This window comes from Rhamphochromis longiceps, linkage group LG11, assembly GCF_057381845.1.
Source record: "Rhamphochromis longiceps isolate RC_006_pf linkage group LG11, R_longiceps_female_GT1.1, whole genome shotgun sequence".
Classification (NCBI taxonomy): domain Eukaryota; kingdom Metazoa; phylum Chordata; class Actinopteri; order Cichliformes; family Cichlidae; genus Rhamphochromis; species Rhamphochromis longiceps.
This window is the reverse complement of record NC_140567.1, coordinates 31,236,431-31,250,526: the sequence shown is the minus strand read 5'-3', so window position 1 is coordinate 31,250,526 and position 14,096 is coordinate 31,236,431. Positions and strand designations below refer to the sequence as shown.

At 42.9% G+C, this 14,096-nt stretch overlaps 1 long non-coding RNA gene across 1 annotated transcript; it reads left to right on the top strand.

The window, feature by feature from the left end:
- The first annotated feature begins 2,016 nt into the window (after positions 1-2,016).
- On the top strand, positions 2,017-12,191 carry LOC146659551 (uncharacterized). Its single transcript, XR_014913811.1, has 3 exons — positions 2,017-2,173; positions 6,983-7,234; positions 10,424-12,191. It is a non-coding gene; the product is annotated as an uncharacterized LOC146659551 (long non-coding RNA).
- The last annotated feature ends 1,905 nt before the right edge of the window (positions 12,192-14,096 follow it).

Here is a 14,096-nt window from a genome sequence, read left to right as displayed (position 1 = left end):
TATTTTATTTTAAATTGATGCTGCAAAACATTTCTAGTTTTCTAGATAGAAATAAAAAAAAGCATTAGGTTATTGTTGTAGCCGTAATTAATGTAAAATATGATTGCATTAAAAGAATAGCCTACTGAAGTCTAATAGTTTTGTAAAAGACTACTTAATAATAAGTGGAAGTTATATCTTAACATTTAGTTTTTAAATATTCTGATTCACTTAATGTAGACTATAGCTAAAATACATCAAATGAGCTATTAATAGTATTGCATTTTTTGTGTATGTGTGTGAGAGAGAGATTGCATGTATCTGTGTGTATTTATTTCTAAGTCACAGTGTGTAGTTTGATGTTTTCTGCAGTTATCTACTGAACATCTGAAAGCACACACACACACACACACACACACACATACCTAAATGTGGTACATTTAGGTGTGTGTGTGTATGTTCTCCACTGAAGCAGCAATCTAGGAACTAAGGCATGTTTCTGCTTTTAAAGGTCTTTGCTTTGTCCTTGTGGATTGAAACAAAGGACATTGATGAAGAACAGTGTAATGCTGACAGCCGTCTAAATGGAAACAAAATACTTTGAAATCAAAATATTTTCAGGCATTCGAAGAAGAAAAAGAAGACCTTCTGTAAATTGTAATCAAGAGGGAGAACAATGGCCGGGTGATTTGTTATTTGGTAACGGAGATGTAGCCATCTCTGGTAATGCCAGTCAGGTTGTGTGTTCGCAGGTTTGGGTGTGCGATGAAGACTGAGGATATTGAGTTAGTCTCTCATTCTCTCTCAATATCTCTCCATCTTCCTTCAGTCAGTAAAGCTTTACTTGGTGGTGGCGTTTGTGGGGGAGGAGCCTGCCACAACAGGGATCTGGGCACACAGAGCAGCCTTAATTAGATGGGGCCTCGTGCCATGTGCCACCACAGCATGTGTGAAAGGGAGTGTGTGTGTCTGTGAGTGTTATAGCATAGTCCGTAGCCATGTAGGATAAGATTTGTTTTGTGTGTGTTTAGTTTTGTTTTTGCATGGTCTCTGGACACATTTGGATACTAAAGGGTATGTTTAGCACTTGTTCTTTCATGATATGTAGGAGAATTTTTCTCTACATATATATATATATATATATATATATATATATATATATATATATATATATATATATATATATATATATATATATGTATATATATATATATATATATATATATATATAATAACCCCCCCGATCTATGCTTTGGCGCCAACCACCATCATTGGCTGACTGCTTTGGCATCAGATAATTTAAATGAAGACAAACCAGTTCCTTTTGTAGTCAAACAGCCGGGATCTTCTTTTAATTTAAAAATGCATTTGGGTCATGGCAGGGGGCGGTGTTTGAAGCCATCACCCTCCTATGGAGCTAGTCAGCGGGTGAGGCGGGTGCGCTGTAGGGATGGGCGCTGGGCTGGAGAAAGGAAGGTTGTAGCCTTAGTTGGTTTGGACTTGCTCAGCAACCTTTTTTTAAATTGGTGCCTCTTGCTGATTGTTTGACTTGTTGGGTTTTTAATATACAGGCGTTACTCACAGGCCAATCAAAGCTTTTGGCGGACAAAGGGAAGTTTCCAATTGGTTGAGGTTGTTTGAGGCGGAGAGAGGGAGCCACATGATGACATCATAAAATAAAGGGTCAGGACATTTAAGGGCTGCTGTAGGATGAGCGAAGAAAAAAGGCCGTAAGCCACAAAAGAAATGCTATGAACTGCTCTTTGATTTTTCTCTCCCTAAAATCAGACTTTTGACATGATTTTTAGCTCCGTCTCAAGTTAGTTTGTAATTCTTAAAATCATTTTATAAAAAGCAGTGGAGACATATAATGATATAATAGGTTTTAATTAACAACCCTCTCCTCTGCTTATAGGTCAGAACTTGGCCCATGTTACTTCGCCTGCAGATTGAGAGGATGGGTAGCCTTAGGGGTTGGTTGTTATCTTTGGTTATCTAGCTGTATGAGTGATGTACATTCTTCATAAAGCTAGATAACCGAAAGTAACAAGAATCCCATTACACTCCTGAAAAGGCATCAAGACCCCAAATGCGCCTCCCTACAAGAAAATGCAAACTTTGCCAGAAGAATTGTAACATGAGAGAAGAAAATGGACTACATTTTAAAGAAGACGGGAATGCGATGCAACAAAAGGTAGGCTGCATGTTTTTCTTGTGTCTTATCTGTTGGTGATGGAATGTGTGTGAATACATGTGTGTGCCTTTTGTTAAACTCAAGTCTGAGGCTCCTTTTTTGATCCATCCGCAGCTCGTAATGCTGGGTACCGTTGTTAGTCATGTACAAATAAATGGGACATTGCCACACATATTTCCTTTAGCTCTCTGTAGCCAGTGGCAGTGATCCATAACAGTAAGGTTGGTACAACAGGATCACTTTTAATCTAATAAGCCCCATGATCCTTCTGTGTGGGGCTGCATGCATGGGTTTAGACTTAGTATCACATGGTTAGGAGTGACAAGCTTGCTAAAAAAAAAACAACAACCCCACACCGATTCACCAAAGTAACTGGTCTCTGATTAGCCAACACCAAGTGACTAAAGGACTTGCCAGTTTACTGGCTAGTTTGGACAACGCTCTATTTATTTGTCTCCATGTAATTCAGTCTTACTGCTTGCATTTTTGGCATTAAGAGACCATGCAATATGAAAAGAATGTGGGCCTTTGAGCTGCATACGGTGCTATGAATTATACATATGTTCCAACTTGGATTGGATTGTGTGAGTTAAGAATGGTCCCTCCGAGTTAATCTGGTCTCCCAACGCCCCACTGGCAGCTAAGCGCACAGACAAGAATTTGTTTGAGGCCAGTTTTGTTAAGTTAGCTGTTGTTGATTTTTTTTCTTCTTCGTTCCACCTACTCCCTTTTTCCTTTTGCATGAAAAGATGTTTAATTTGGGGTCCTGGCCGTTGTTTGATTTGACGTGACAGTTGGCTTGGTTGTGAATGGGCCGTGGCAAAGCCTCCATTGCATGAGGTGCTACCATGTGGAAAGGCCCGATGGGATCTCACTGAATGCTGCTGTGTGTACGTGTTGGGTTCAGAGGGGGAGTGGTCCAGGGGCAATCAAGCAGAAAGTACCCCTAGTGACAAGATCCACGAGTGAGCGAAGGAGAACAATCTCAGCCTTTAGGTTCTTTGCCTGGACTCATGGTGAGGAGTAATTGGTCAATCAGATCTTCAACCTCAAGGCCTCTGATGGCTGATTGAAGGTGTGATTTCTGTTCTGCCCATCAAAGCTGGAGGGTTACTCCTGCTGAGAAAGGCCACTAAGAATTGTATCCTAGGTCTCAAAGCTCTGGTGGTACATAGCGAATTCCACGTGTGGCGTGCTATCTCATTGTGGTGCAGCTAAAACATCACCCTCGGGTTTGGATATATTTAGCTTGACAGGGTACAAATTCTAAACAGTTGTGCAGGACTGAAGTGAAATTACTAAAAGCTTGTGAGGCAACCTTACCTCGCAATGTCAATCTCTTCGAGCCCTGCGGTTGTGCCTGCCTGCTGCATTGCAGGTGCTGAGTGTGACACTTGAGCTTTGGGCTCTGCTAGTAAGAGAGAGGAACGAGGGCCCTGACAGGAAGTGACAGCCAGAGATGTCACCTTCTTGGATGGCAAAGTAGTACCTGGTTCTCTCTCTGTTGTGTTGCTACGTCCCTACATGTCCTTTTCCCCTTTATTTCTTTAGTTTTACAGCGTTGTATGTAGGGCTTTTTATCACATAATGCAACTGATAGATTAATGATTGTGCGTGCCCAATATCCAGACTCCTGTATATCTACACAGGTGTGGTTTGTATTTATGAAATTAGCATATAACAGGTGTAAGGCAGAAACATTTTGTGCATTGTGGAGAATAGTTTTCTCCCTTTGCATCTTTTTTGTGTCAGTTACACTGTTGGGTCTAAATGGGAACTGAAGTCTTGGACAGATTGTGTTTATACCCTAAGCAGTGCCCTGGGAGACGCATGTCATGGTACAAATGCTTTGTTCTGGCTCGGTGTGTGGCACAGTTATATCACTAACACTTCACACTAGGGAACTTAGTGCAGAAACTGTATTAGCTTATGCTTGCCTGAAAACAGCATAAAGATAGGAGAGTTCCTCAAAAACACCTTAGGGCCTTTGCTCTCTCTTTTTCTCTGTCCCATGGCAGTGTTGGAAATAGAAAGAGGGCGCGAGGAGAAAGCATGTAAAGGAAAGCAGCCAGGGAGAGGAAAGAGAAGGAGGAGGGTGGTGGGTTTGTCTTAGCTTTCATGCACTGGGCAAGCAGATTTAGACTCCAAGTGTCAAATAGAAAAACAGCCATTGTGGTCGGGTCCTACTTGCCCCCCCATAAGTAGACTTTACAGTCAATAGAGCTAGTCCACTTGTCACTGAGGGACAATGCACCCCTTTGCCTCCCTTTCAGGCCTGCCGGGTCCGAGCAGCCAGACAGCTTTCTGAATAACCCAGTGATTCTTGGCCCCTTTTCTCTGCCTCTCTTTCTCTTGACGGAACACACCAACAGGGCTTGGAAAATGGCTTCACTGTTGGGCCAGAGTGTAAGGACAGACCCTGTTATTTTCTACAACACTGGCATTCCCTCCACCCCCTTATGCACGCATAGAAATGAATGTATCTTGGGCAGTTGCAAAAGTCAATGGGCCTCCTCAGACAAAGGAGATTAAGTTTGGCAACTTAGCAGTAACAGGTGTACTTTGACTGAGCTCGGACCACACGGGGGGTGACTGTCGTTGTCTTACCCACTTGCTCTGTTTGTCTCCTTGTTGGTTTTTAGTTGCATGGATGTAAAAATTACGTTTGTGTTGCGTTGTCAGAAGACAAGAGCGCCTCAGACCTTGTTGACTTAGAAGTTTTAGTTGAGCTGTCCAGCACAGGCCTCTTATCATTTTCACTGCATTTGAAAACAAAGCTTAGTTTTGCTACATTTCTCCCATGCCAAGTTTTCTCCGAAGGGATTCTGCAGATATCTTTAGAACTCAAGCAGTGCTCACCCAAGGGAGCGAGTTAAGGGTAAACAATGCGGGCACACGGAGAAGAAAGAAGTATCAGAGGGAGTGCGGCACTGCACAGAAGCATGAATACATTTTCACATTTAGAACTGAGACATTGATGTTTTAGGAGGGGAACTATCATTTAAAGAGAATGAAGCCTTTTCTGTACATACCTTCAGTATTTTCAACCATAATAAATCAAGCCATTCAGCATCAGTACAAATAGAGACACTCTCAGAGCCAGAGCAAAACAGTGCATGCATTTGTTTGTTTCAGTCATTAATAAAGCTTTTACTGAGAGCCTCGGTCCTCAGAAAAGCCCATTCTGGTGAAATGACTTGGCAAAGCATCCGATGGAGGGTCTGTTCAGACTGAAGCTGCTCCCGCTCCCATTGTCTAGCTCTCTCTCACACACCTACGAGTCCAGAGTAAGCACACAATTTCATTGTTGCGTGAGCTGTTAATATCAGAGGCTTCACAATAGAGCCCATTCGCCATATTTGCATAAGGCACTTTTCCAACAAGGACCCAGAGAGGGCTTGAAAGCTGGCCCACTCTAGTGCCAATGGCAAAAAAATGTCAAGTGCCAATTAGGAGAGGTTTGCCACCATTCAGCAATACCCCACCCCTGTAGTCCTTCCCCTCCCTGCTTACCCACCCCAACTCTCTCACACTCCAAGTCACCCCTGGTTTTACCACCTTATTCCAATTTCAGACGTGGCCTTCCCCTACTGACACCCAGAGACAAAAGCTGGCTCCCTCCTCTCTGGCTAATGGAGGATCCTTTCTGCTTGGCTCAGAGTATTAGTAAAATCAGACAGCATGGTCCGTTCACCGATCAGTCAGCTTTCTTTGTTGATTACTTTGAATAGGGTTCAAGAACTATGCAAGATACAGAGTCCACCTGCTTGGGAATATTGAACTTAGCAAGCTGGCTGCACTGTGCTACTTTTGTTTTAGACTCCCAGGTTTGCATGTGCAGGTGTGGGTAATTGAGGGAAGGATTGTGGCAGAGACAGACGCTGATTTAAACAATTAACAATTCCCCCTTTCATCTGAAATCCACAGTGGTTGTTCTGTGTTAGTGTTAATGACATTTAGCCACCTAATGGCTTGCTTTAAGCTAGTCGTGCTTATTATTTTGCACGGATGCACATAGAAACATAGAGAAATGCTGCAGAGACACTATTTAAATTTAGAGTGTAGACTTTAAGTCAGCCTTAAAGGCTTAAGGAAAAGTAGATTTGCTACATGAAATCCAAGTTAGCTCAACTGGTGAGCATGTAAAGTACTCAACTACTGTTTATAATTCTATCGATGCTGAAATGCTACATTATTTCCATTATTTCCATGCTTAACTGCAGGTGTCAGATGCAAAGTATGCGGTGGAATGGTGGATTTAAAACATTAACTGTTCTTGAATTTTAGGTGATATATTGTTTATGCAGGAAAAGCCTTTAACATCAAAAACCTGGAAAAAAAAAATTGCATTCTGTAAAAAACAAGAATGCAGTAAATTGAATGAAAAAATTAGGTCATAGACACAATAAAAGAAGGTAATCGTGTTTGCCCAATTGGTCTGGCGTTGTTTTCAGCAGAGCGTTTACCTAACTTACCGCCTCCTGCCACTCAAAAGGATTTTTCTCTTGTCGCTTTTTCTCTTTCTTTCTTTTATTCAATCTCTGTGTCTAGTTTTTTTTTCTTTCCCACCCTTGATTCTCAGATGGTTGGATCTGATTTGCATGCATTTACATAATGAAAGTCATTTGCATGCTCAGGGGCAGACTGTACCATGAGAACAGACATGAAAAGGTGTGTGTGTGTGCGCGCGCGTGCATTCGTGTGTTTGTATATTTTTGTGAACTGTACATGTGTGCTTTTGTGGATAAGCTACATAGTTTAAATGTTCAATTTTACCCTCTGATTTCTCCATCTATGTTTTCTGTGCAGGCTACCACATTACTGAAGGAAAGCTGGCAAAAGAAGACTGAAAAACAGAGAAGGAGGAGGGGTTGTTGTTGATTCTGCCCTCCCTCTCTCCTCACCCTCCACTGCATTGCCTCTTCCCTCCTCCTCTTCCCTTCCTCATCCACTCCATCCTCAGCAGACTGCCCCTTTTTCCTGTACAGCGAAACGCAGCCCGCGCCACCATCTTAGAGCAACGCTGGCATGAAATGGAAGTGGGAAGACCAGTCAGCGCAGGTAACACACCAAACCCACTGCGCCCGCCATGCTTCATTTTTCTATTGGCACCTCCCTGACTCTCCATCATATCGCAATATCTCCATCTCTCCGTGCCCTCGCGCCTTCTCCGGCGTGATGTACCCTCCGTTTTAATTGCCTCTGATACGTTTGTTAATTGCACGACTCATGAGATGCGCTGATGGGAAGGAGGGGAGGGTTGATGTGGGTGGAGCGTGTTTTGTATGTGCGTACACATTAAATCACTCCGCTCTCAATGCCTCTCTCAGGAGGCGTTCAGTGGGCATCTGTCCTCGAAGCGCAAGTTTTTCTTTCCCGTTTGGGAATTCTGATGCCATCCTCACATGCCTGCCCCGACATGGCGGCGCCTGCCATTTTGGAGCTACGATGCAATCCGTGCCTTCTGGACGACAGACAAGCACAGCTGATTACTCCATAAGTTGAGCAGCTTAGTAAGAAAATTTTAGTCACTGAACCTAAAAAACTGTGATATAATATTTAATGATTTTGACAGTAATCTGTGACAGAGGTATGGCTTTTTAAAATAATTCTAAAAATCTCCCTTCAGCTCTTTAAATGAGGTCAAAAGAAATGTCAAGGTGGGCAACATCGGTTGAGTGGAAGTTATGATTCATAGTCTTTTACAGGGACACTGCAGCACATAAAAAGCCCAAAACAAAGCAGGAGAGAGGCAGAAAGAGGCAGAGAGAAAAAATAAAGACAAGATGGTGAAGTTGTAAGAGCATGATAGGCAGATTTAGTACTGAAAAGTCTCTCTTTAAGTGAGTGGTGAGTATTGGAGGGCAGTCGGTGCTCAGACAAGTTGAGTATTGTTCTCCTTGCATGAGCTCGTTGTGGTGCGGCATTTCTTCAACCGGGGAGCTCCCAACGTTGAAAACCGCTTAAACCAAAACACCAATTAGCGTTAGCTGGGCTTGATTAAGTAAGATGGCTGGTAAACAATGCTTACTTTTGTCATCTTAACACAGAAACCTCCCTTTGTTTGTGTCTGTGGCGTGTGGGTCAGAGAGACTGTGCTAATGGTAACTTATAGTAGGATGCCTGGGGCTAACAGAAACTGCCACAACCCCCAAGTCAAGGTAAAAACAGCAAAGGAGACTTGGCAAAGACAGGAAACATCTTAACATCAAATTTTGTTTTCTTTTAAATAATTTGGCCAAAAATGTTCAATTATATATATATATATATATATATATATATATATATATGTGTGTTCTTTAAATTAAATCACTAATTTTCTGTATTTAGACAGAATACACTGTTAATGATTCCAGTTCCCCAATTAGGTCAAACTAAGCTTAATTAATTTGAATATTTGACGATGCCGCCTTAAGCGAAGGAGTCGCTTGGCTTTCCTGAGAAGTCTTGTGGTAACTGTGTCAAACGCAAAGTGCACTAATCACTGCCAGGCCTCTATAAACAGGTGGTAGATTGAGCAAAGGGGGCCGAGGCCATTCTCAATTTACTGTGTAAATTATGCAGAGCCCAAAACAATGCAAACAGTAGACAGTGGAGTGGCTGGCGTTGGCTAATGAGATGATGAGAAGCCTGGGAGGCCTGCGAGCTGATAGAGGAGAGGGGGTGGGCACGGCTTGTGTCTGGATCGGTGTATTCATGTGTGCGTCTTTGTGCGAGTGTGTGTGAGGGTCTAGAGGAGCTTTGGCAGGGGAGCAGACACTGTCCCGCCTGCACAAACCCCACCGTCAGCACCCCTCCTGCCCAGACTGAGTGCTACAGGGGGAGGGGAGGGTTAGCAGACAGCTGGGGCACCCTGCCCCCATTGCTCCTGCAAGAGCACCAGGCTTGGGAACCTCGGTGGCAGGGGTCCCCCCAACACTGGCACGTAGGGGGCCCCCAAAAGTCTGGCTGCAAACCCCCATCTCCACCAATCCCCCCACCCCACCGTCTCTTGTCTCCCCAACCATCTCCACCCCTCCTACCCTAATGTAAGGCTCGGGGCCTGGGAAGGACTTCAAGTTCACGGCCAGACCTCCTATTGAGCTGACAGCCTGACTGTTTGCTCAATTCGGCTCCCTATTCAGGACCATACTGGAGGGGGGTGCTGTTGAAAAAAGGTTGGAGGATGCAGGAGGGTGTTGCTAGACAGTGTGGGACACTGTAGCACTGCGATAGCTATTCATTCAGCAAGGGGAGACAAGTAAAGAGCGGGGGGGAGAGAGTGAAGTTGGAGGAGGGGGGTTCATGCATAAATAAAAAGTGAGGAATCCAGGCTCAAAGTTTGCTTTGAGCAGTGTGCGCCTCTCTCACACTCTTTTAGACTCTTAATTACCGGCGCCTTCCACTTTTCTCTCTCCCTTTTCTCTAACTACACCCCCCTCCTCATCGCCATCGCACACACCCTCCTGAACACACACACACAAAATGGCAATGGCAATCATTCTCATCATCCTCTCTATCCCCTGGTTTTATTAGGCCACATGCTGGGGCTGTAAATTTACCATTAACAAGCTTATTCACTGTAGTCCTCTCAACAAAACAAGACCATGATGCCAATAACTCAAAGCGACACCAATACCCGAAACTGCCTTTTATGTCGCCAACCTCTACTGTTAGCCACTCCCTGCAGCCCCCACTCTTTCCTCACTGGCAGAGAGCACCCTCACACCGTAATGCTAAATGCCAAGGCTAACGTGATGCTTGTTAATAGCTCAGACAATGGTAATTAGCGCAGTGGTTGTTGATTTAAGCTAGATCTAAGCTAGATGGACGCATTATTGGCTAATTCTGAACTTGGTGACCTGCTATAATATTTTAAGTTGCTTGTCTGAGCTGCTCGAAAATGTAACAGAAAAGGGGGTTTGATGGTCTTCTGAAGTCCAACTTAGCCTAGCTTAGGGTGTGTCACATGCTTCCTCTTTGTATTAGCAGCTTGTAGCGTACCAGGCTCCTGTTAAGGCCTTTCAACTTCAGTCTCAATCCCCTTGGCTGGTACACGAAGCTGTACTTAACTCGGCCAGATTTAGGACACACAAGGAAGAAAAACCTAATAAGTATTTTTTTCATGTTTAAAGAGCACTGAGAACAAGCCTTCTTTTGATACATAAATTGGACTTCACAGTCCATTGTCTCAAATAATTGTTTTGACATTCACATGATTGGCCTCAAGGTGTGTTTTGACTCATTCTTTTTTTTTTCTTTTTTTTTTAGATAAATGTGATTGGTGCAGGGGGATCCAGAATGGACAGAGCACACAAAAGGAGGACGGTGGGACTCCTCCTTCATTCGCTGCCTTTTAGCTGGAGTAAACACGGAGGATGGCGATGCTGTCTGCATGCGAGCCGGCAGTGATTCCTGCCATAACTGTGGAACGCTGTGTATGTCTCCTTGATGCATCGCTCGAACCAACACTCAGCCTGGACTGCTTGTGAATGACTTTTGGTGTTTTAACTGAGCAAACATCATGGACTCCAATCATGGAAACCTGTGGGACTCGTTGGAAAATAAGCAGCCCGAAGGCTGGAGGAACTGCTTGATAATTGTGACTCTTAATTCTTTTATTTGTAGATGTGGCACTGAATTTTGTAATTATTATCCTATATTTGATTGTAAAAAAATATTGTTTAGACATGAAGGAATATAATCTGTCCTCAGCTGTCATAGGCTCCACTTAATGTAGGTTGTATTTGATGATTTGTAGCCCATATTTTGCTCATTTTCTCTTTTGTTATAGTTGCTAGGACTCAAAAGACATGTGAATGTGAGACCCACGGCAGCAGTGAATAATACTGCACTGCGATTGGACAGCTCCGTGTGTCAGCTGACACAATGGCGAAGGAGTGAGCTGTCGTCTTTATACTCTATGCAACTGTTCTCTTTTTTTCCTTTCTTTATTGTTTAGGGGAAAAAAACCTTTTCATATTTATTTTGGATTATGTTTTGAGCCATCAGTTTACAGAAATTCCTTCAGACATCATCAAGAGAAATGGTTTATGAGGTGCTGACGTTCCAGTTATTAATATAGTGAAACAGAAATTACAGTCAGGATGTGTGTGTGAGTGTGTGACAGATGACAGGATACAGCATTTTCATCAGTGGATGGATTGAATCTCATATTTGCAGCTTTCGACTGTGCAGCCATGAGCCAGAGTCTGAGTAAATGTGGACTCAAGCATTTAATATTCCTGATGGTTGGAGTGTGTTTGATCAGCAGGAAGTAGCTCTGCGTGTATACAGAACATGCCACACTATTAAAAGCTGCTCCCTATAGCAGTCGTTGAGGCACAGCAGTTTGGCACATAATAGTTACCTGCTTTAGTGTAATGATACATCTTTGGGTGAGACATGACAAATACATTGGCTTCAAACACTGCCTTAATTTCCTGTTCTTGACATTAACACACAGCGACACACACGCCCGCACACACACATGCACCCAAATGCAATAAGGCAAGTACTATCAGGGCCTAATTCATTCTATATTAATTTTCGGGAAGTGGCAAATTTTTTATTACGATTGATAATCTATGCAAATCTTTTAAATATTACTTTAGACAATCTATGTCTATGCAGCGCTTTTGCAATTGATTCAAGGGAGACTATCTTGGCCTAATTTAGAAAATGTATTCTTTTGATAATCATGCACATCCCAGTGCTCAAGACAATTACTTATCTGCCTGGATAAGCTTGAAATTATGTTTTTAATCTCTAGCAAAAAAAAGTCACTCTTCTGAAATCAGTCCAGAGGCTTGAAAACCATGAATTGTGGTCTAAAATAATTAAATCAGTTGCACTAAATCTCCCTTTTCCTTAAATGTAGATCAAATATATCTATTTAGCTTTGAATAGCATACTGTTTATATAAGCAACAATGTTTGTATTATGCAATCTCATCTTTGTGAATGAGTGTTCACCACACGTGCCTTTGTATGGAAAACTGTTGAAATAGTAATAAAGGTTTACAATGAAAACAATGAAACATGTCTTGTGCATGCTTTTGATCAGTTTTGGTTGCATATCGCTGGCTGGCAGGATCGTCTAGTGATAAATGGAAAAGTACATTAATCAGCCGCATATAGTGCTGAAGTGTCCTTGAGCTGTGGCTGAGCCTGGTCAGCAGTGATGTAATTCACTGAAAGAAAGAAATATAAATGTAAATAACTGTCCTTAAAATGAGAGACAGAAGAGGTTACAGTTTTCTAAAATTAAAAATGGAAAAATCTATAAAAACAAACAAAACCTAAATGTGCTTTTCCTTAATGATTTTGCTGCTTTAGTCACATCTACAGAGAAATCTACCGCAGTTCAGTTTCAGCACATCGTCACTGCCAAATGAAAAGATTATAACAATTCCCCCGAGATCAAACAATTTTCTAAACACCATCAGGGATGTGGGTGTTCATACGCAACCTACGCTGGAGAGAAACAGAACAGTTCTGTCCTCTTTTGGTGTAAAATTAATCAGGACAAAGGCGCTCTCTCTAGTAACCAATAAAAATCTTAACCTTGGTGTTTGTTGTGAATGAATGATGATGAATAATAAGCCAGCCACATGTCATTTAACCTGCTGTTATTCCAAGTTTGGGGAAAATAAAGAACCCATAGCACCCTCACCCTGGATTGTGATAATCTGTGTGCAGCGCTGTCGCTTTGCGAGCTACTGTGTGCTGCACAAAACACTTCCCCTACGTGATTTGCTGTCTGACACCACATATGGCGAATGCGCCAACACCGAAATATGGGCCCCTCACAATTCATTAGCATTGTCATGTAAAAAAGGGTAATCCCACTGTAAAACAAATGAAATGTAACCCTTTACAGTACAGGTTGATTTGGCAGCTCTTTTCATTCATTCCCTCTCTTTTATGAAGTCTCATGTAATTCAATGAAAGAGGTTTTTAACGCAGCTTCGATGCACCCCCATGGGTGTCTGCATTCTCGGTTTGTAGCAGCCGAGGCTTTACGAGCTACTCTCCTCTTGTTTACAGCTGCGCTGCACGTTCAAATGAGCCATAGTACACATAAACTCCATGCAAATATTACAATGCCCTTATTAACCAGGGCAGGCGGCAATTACATTATGTCCCAGGCGTTAACATCCAAAGAGCTAGCATGGTCCTCTGTGACAACTCCACTCGCCCTCTGTGTTTCTTGGCTGTGTTATGGCCCTCATAATCTGATTCACAGTTTTTGTCATTCTGCCAAGAGGCAAGCTGCATTAGCCAAGCACTATAGGCTTTAATGAACTGAGTGTCAATGTTAAGCATACTAGAGCAAGCTGGAGTGACGGCGTACAACCGGGCTGTCGTTTGCAGCCATGTTGGATCACAGTCAAAGTTCTAGCTGCTCAGAATTAAAGGTTTGTCGGGCCGCTGAGTAAAAAACGAAAAAGTTGACCCCGCATTTTGCTTTGTGCAGTTGGCATCCTAAATGACAGTAAGTCTTGTGTTTGGGGAGCTGTGTTTATAGCGATGGGGTGTGGCTTCCTTTTGACATATAGCACAAAATGGCTGCTCACAACGGCCAATCATGAGACTGAAGAAATTGATTCCAAGATGGCGTCTCAATGACATTAACATGACTTGGAGCAGATTTAAAGAAAAACTGCAAAGGGGTCCGCAGAACAATTTGATTGACGAGAACACAAGGAGCATGGTGACAAGAGGGGTCCAAAAGTGGGAAATGGCGGGGTTTGGTGCACGTCCAAGGTCTTGGAACTGGTGTGATGCTTTGTGATGAACTTTCACAAGTTGCTCAGAATTGCATTGGTATGCAGGAATGCAACCCTAGGAGGCCATTCTGTGTGATTTTGGGGGGAAAACATGTTTGCAACTGGTTGCAAGGACAGAGGATGTGTGTGTCTTTGGATGCTGTCGTAGCTGGA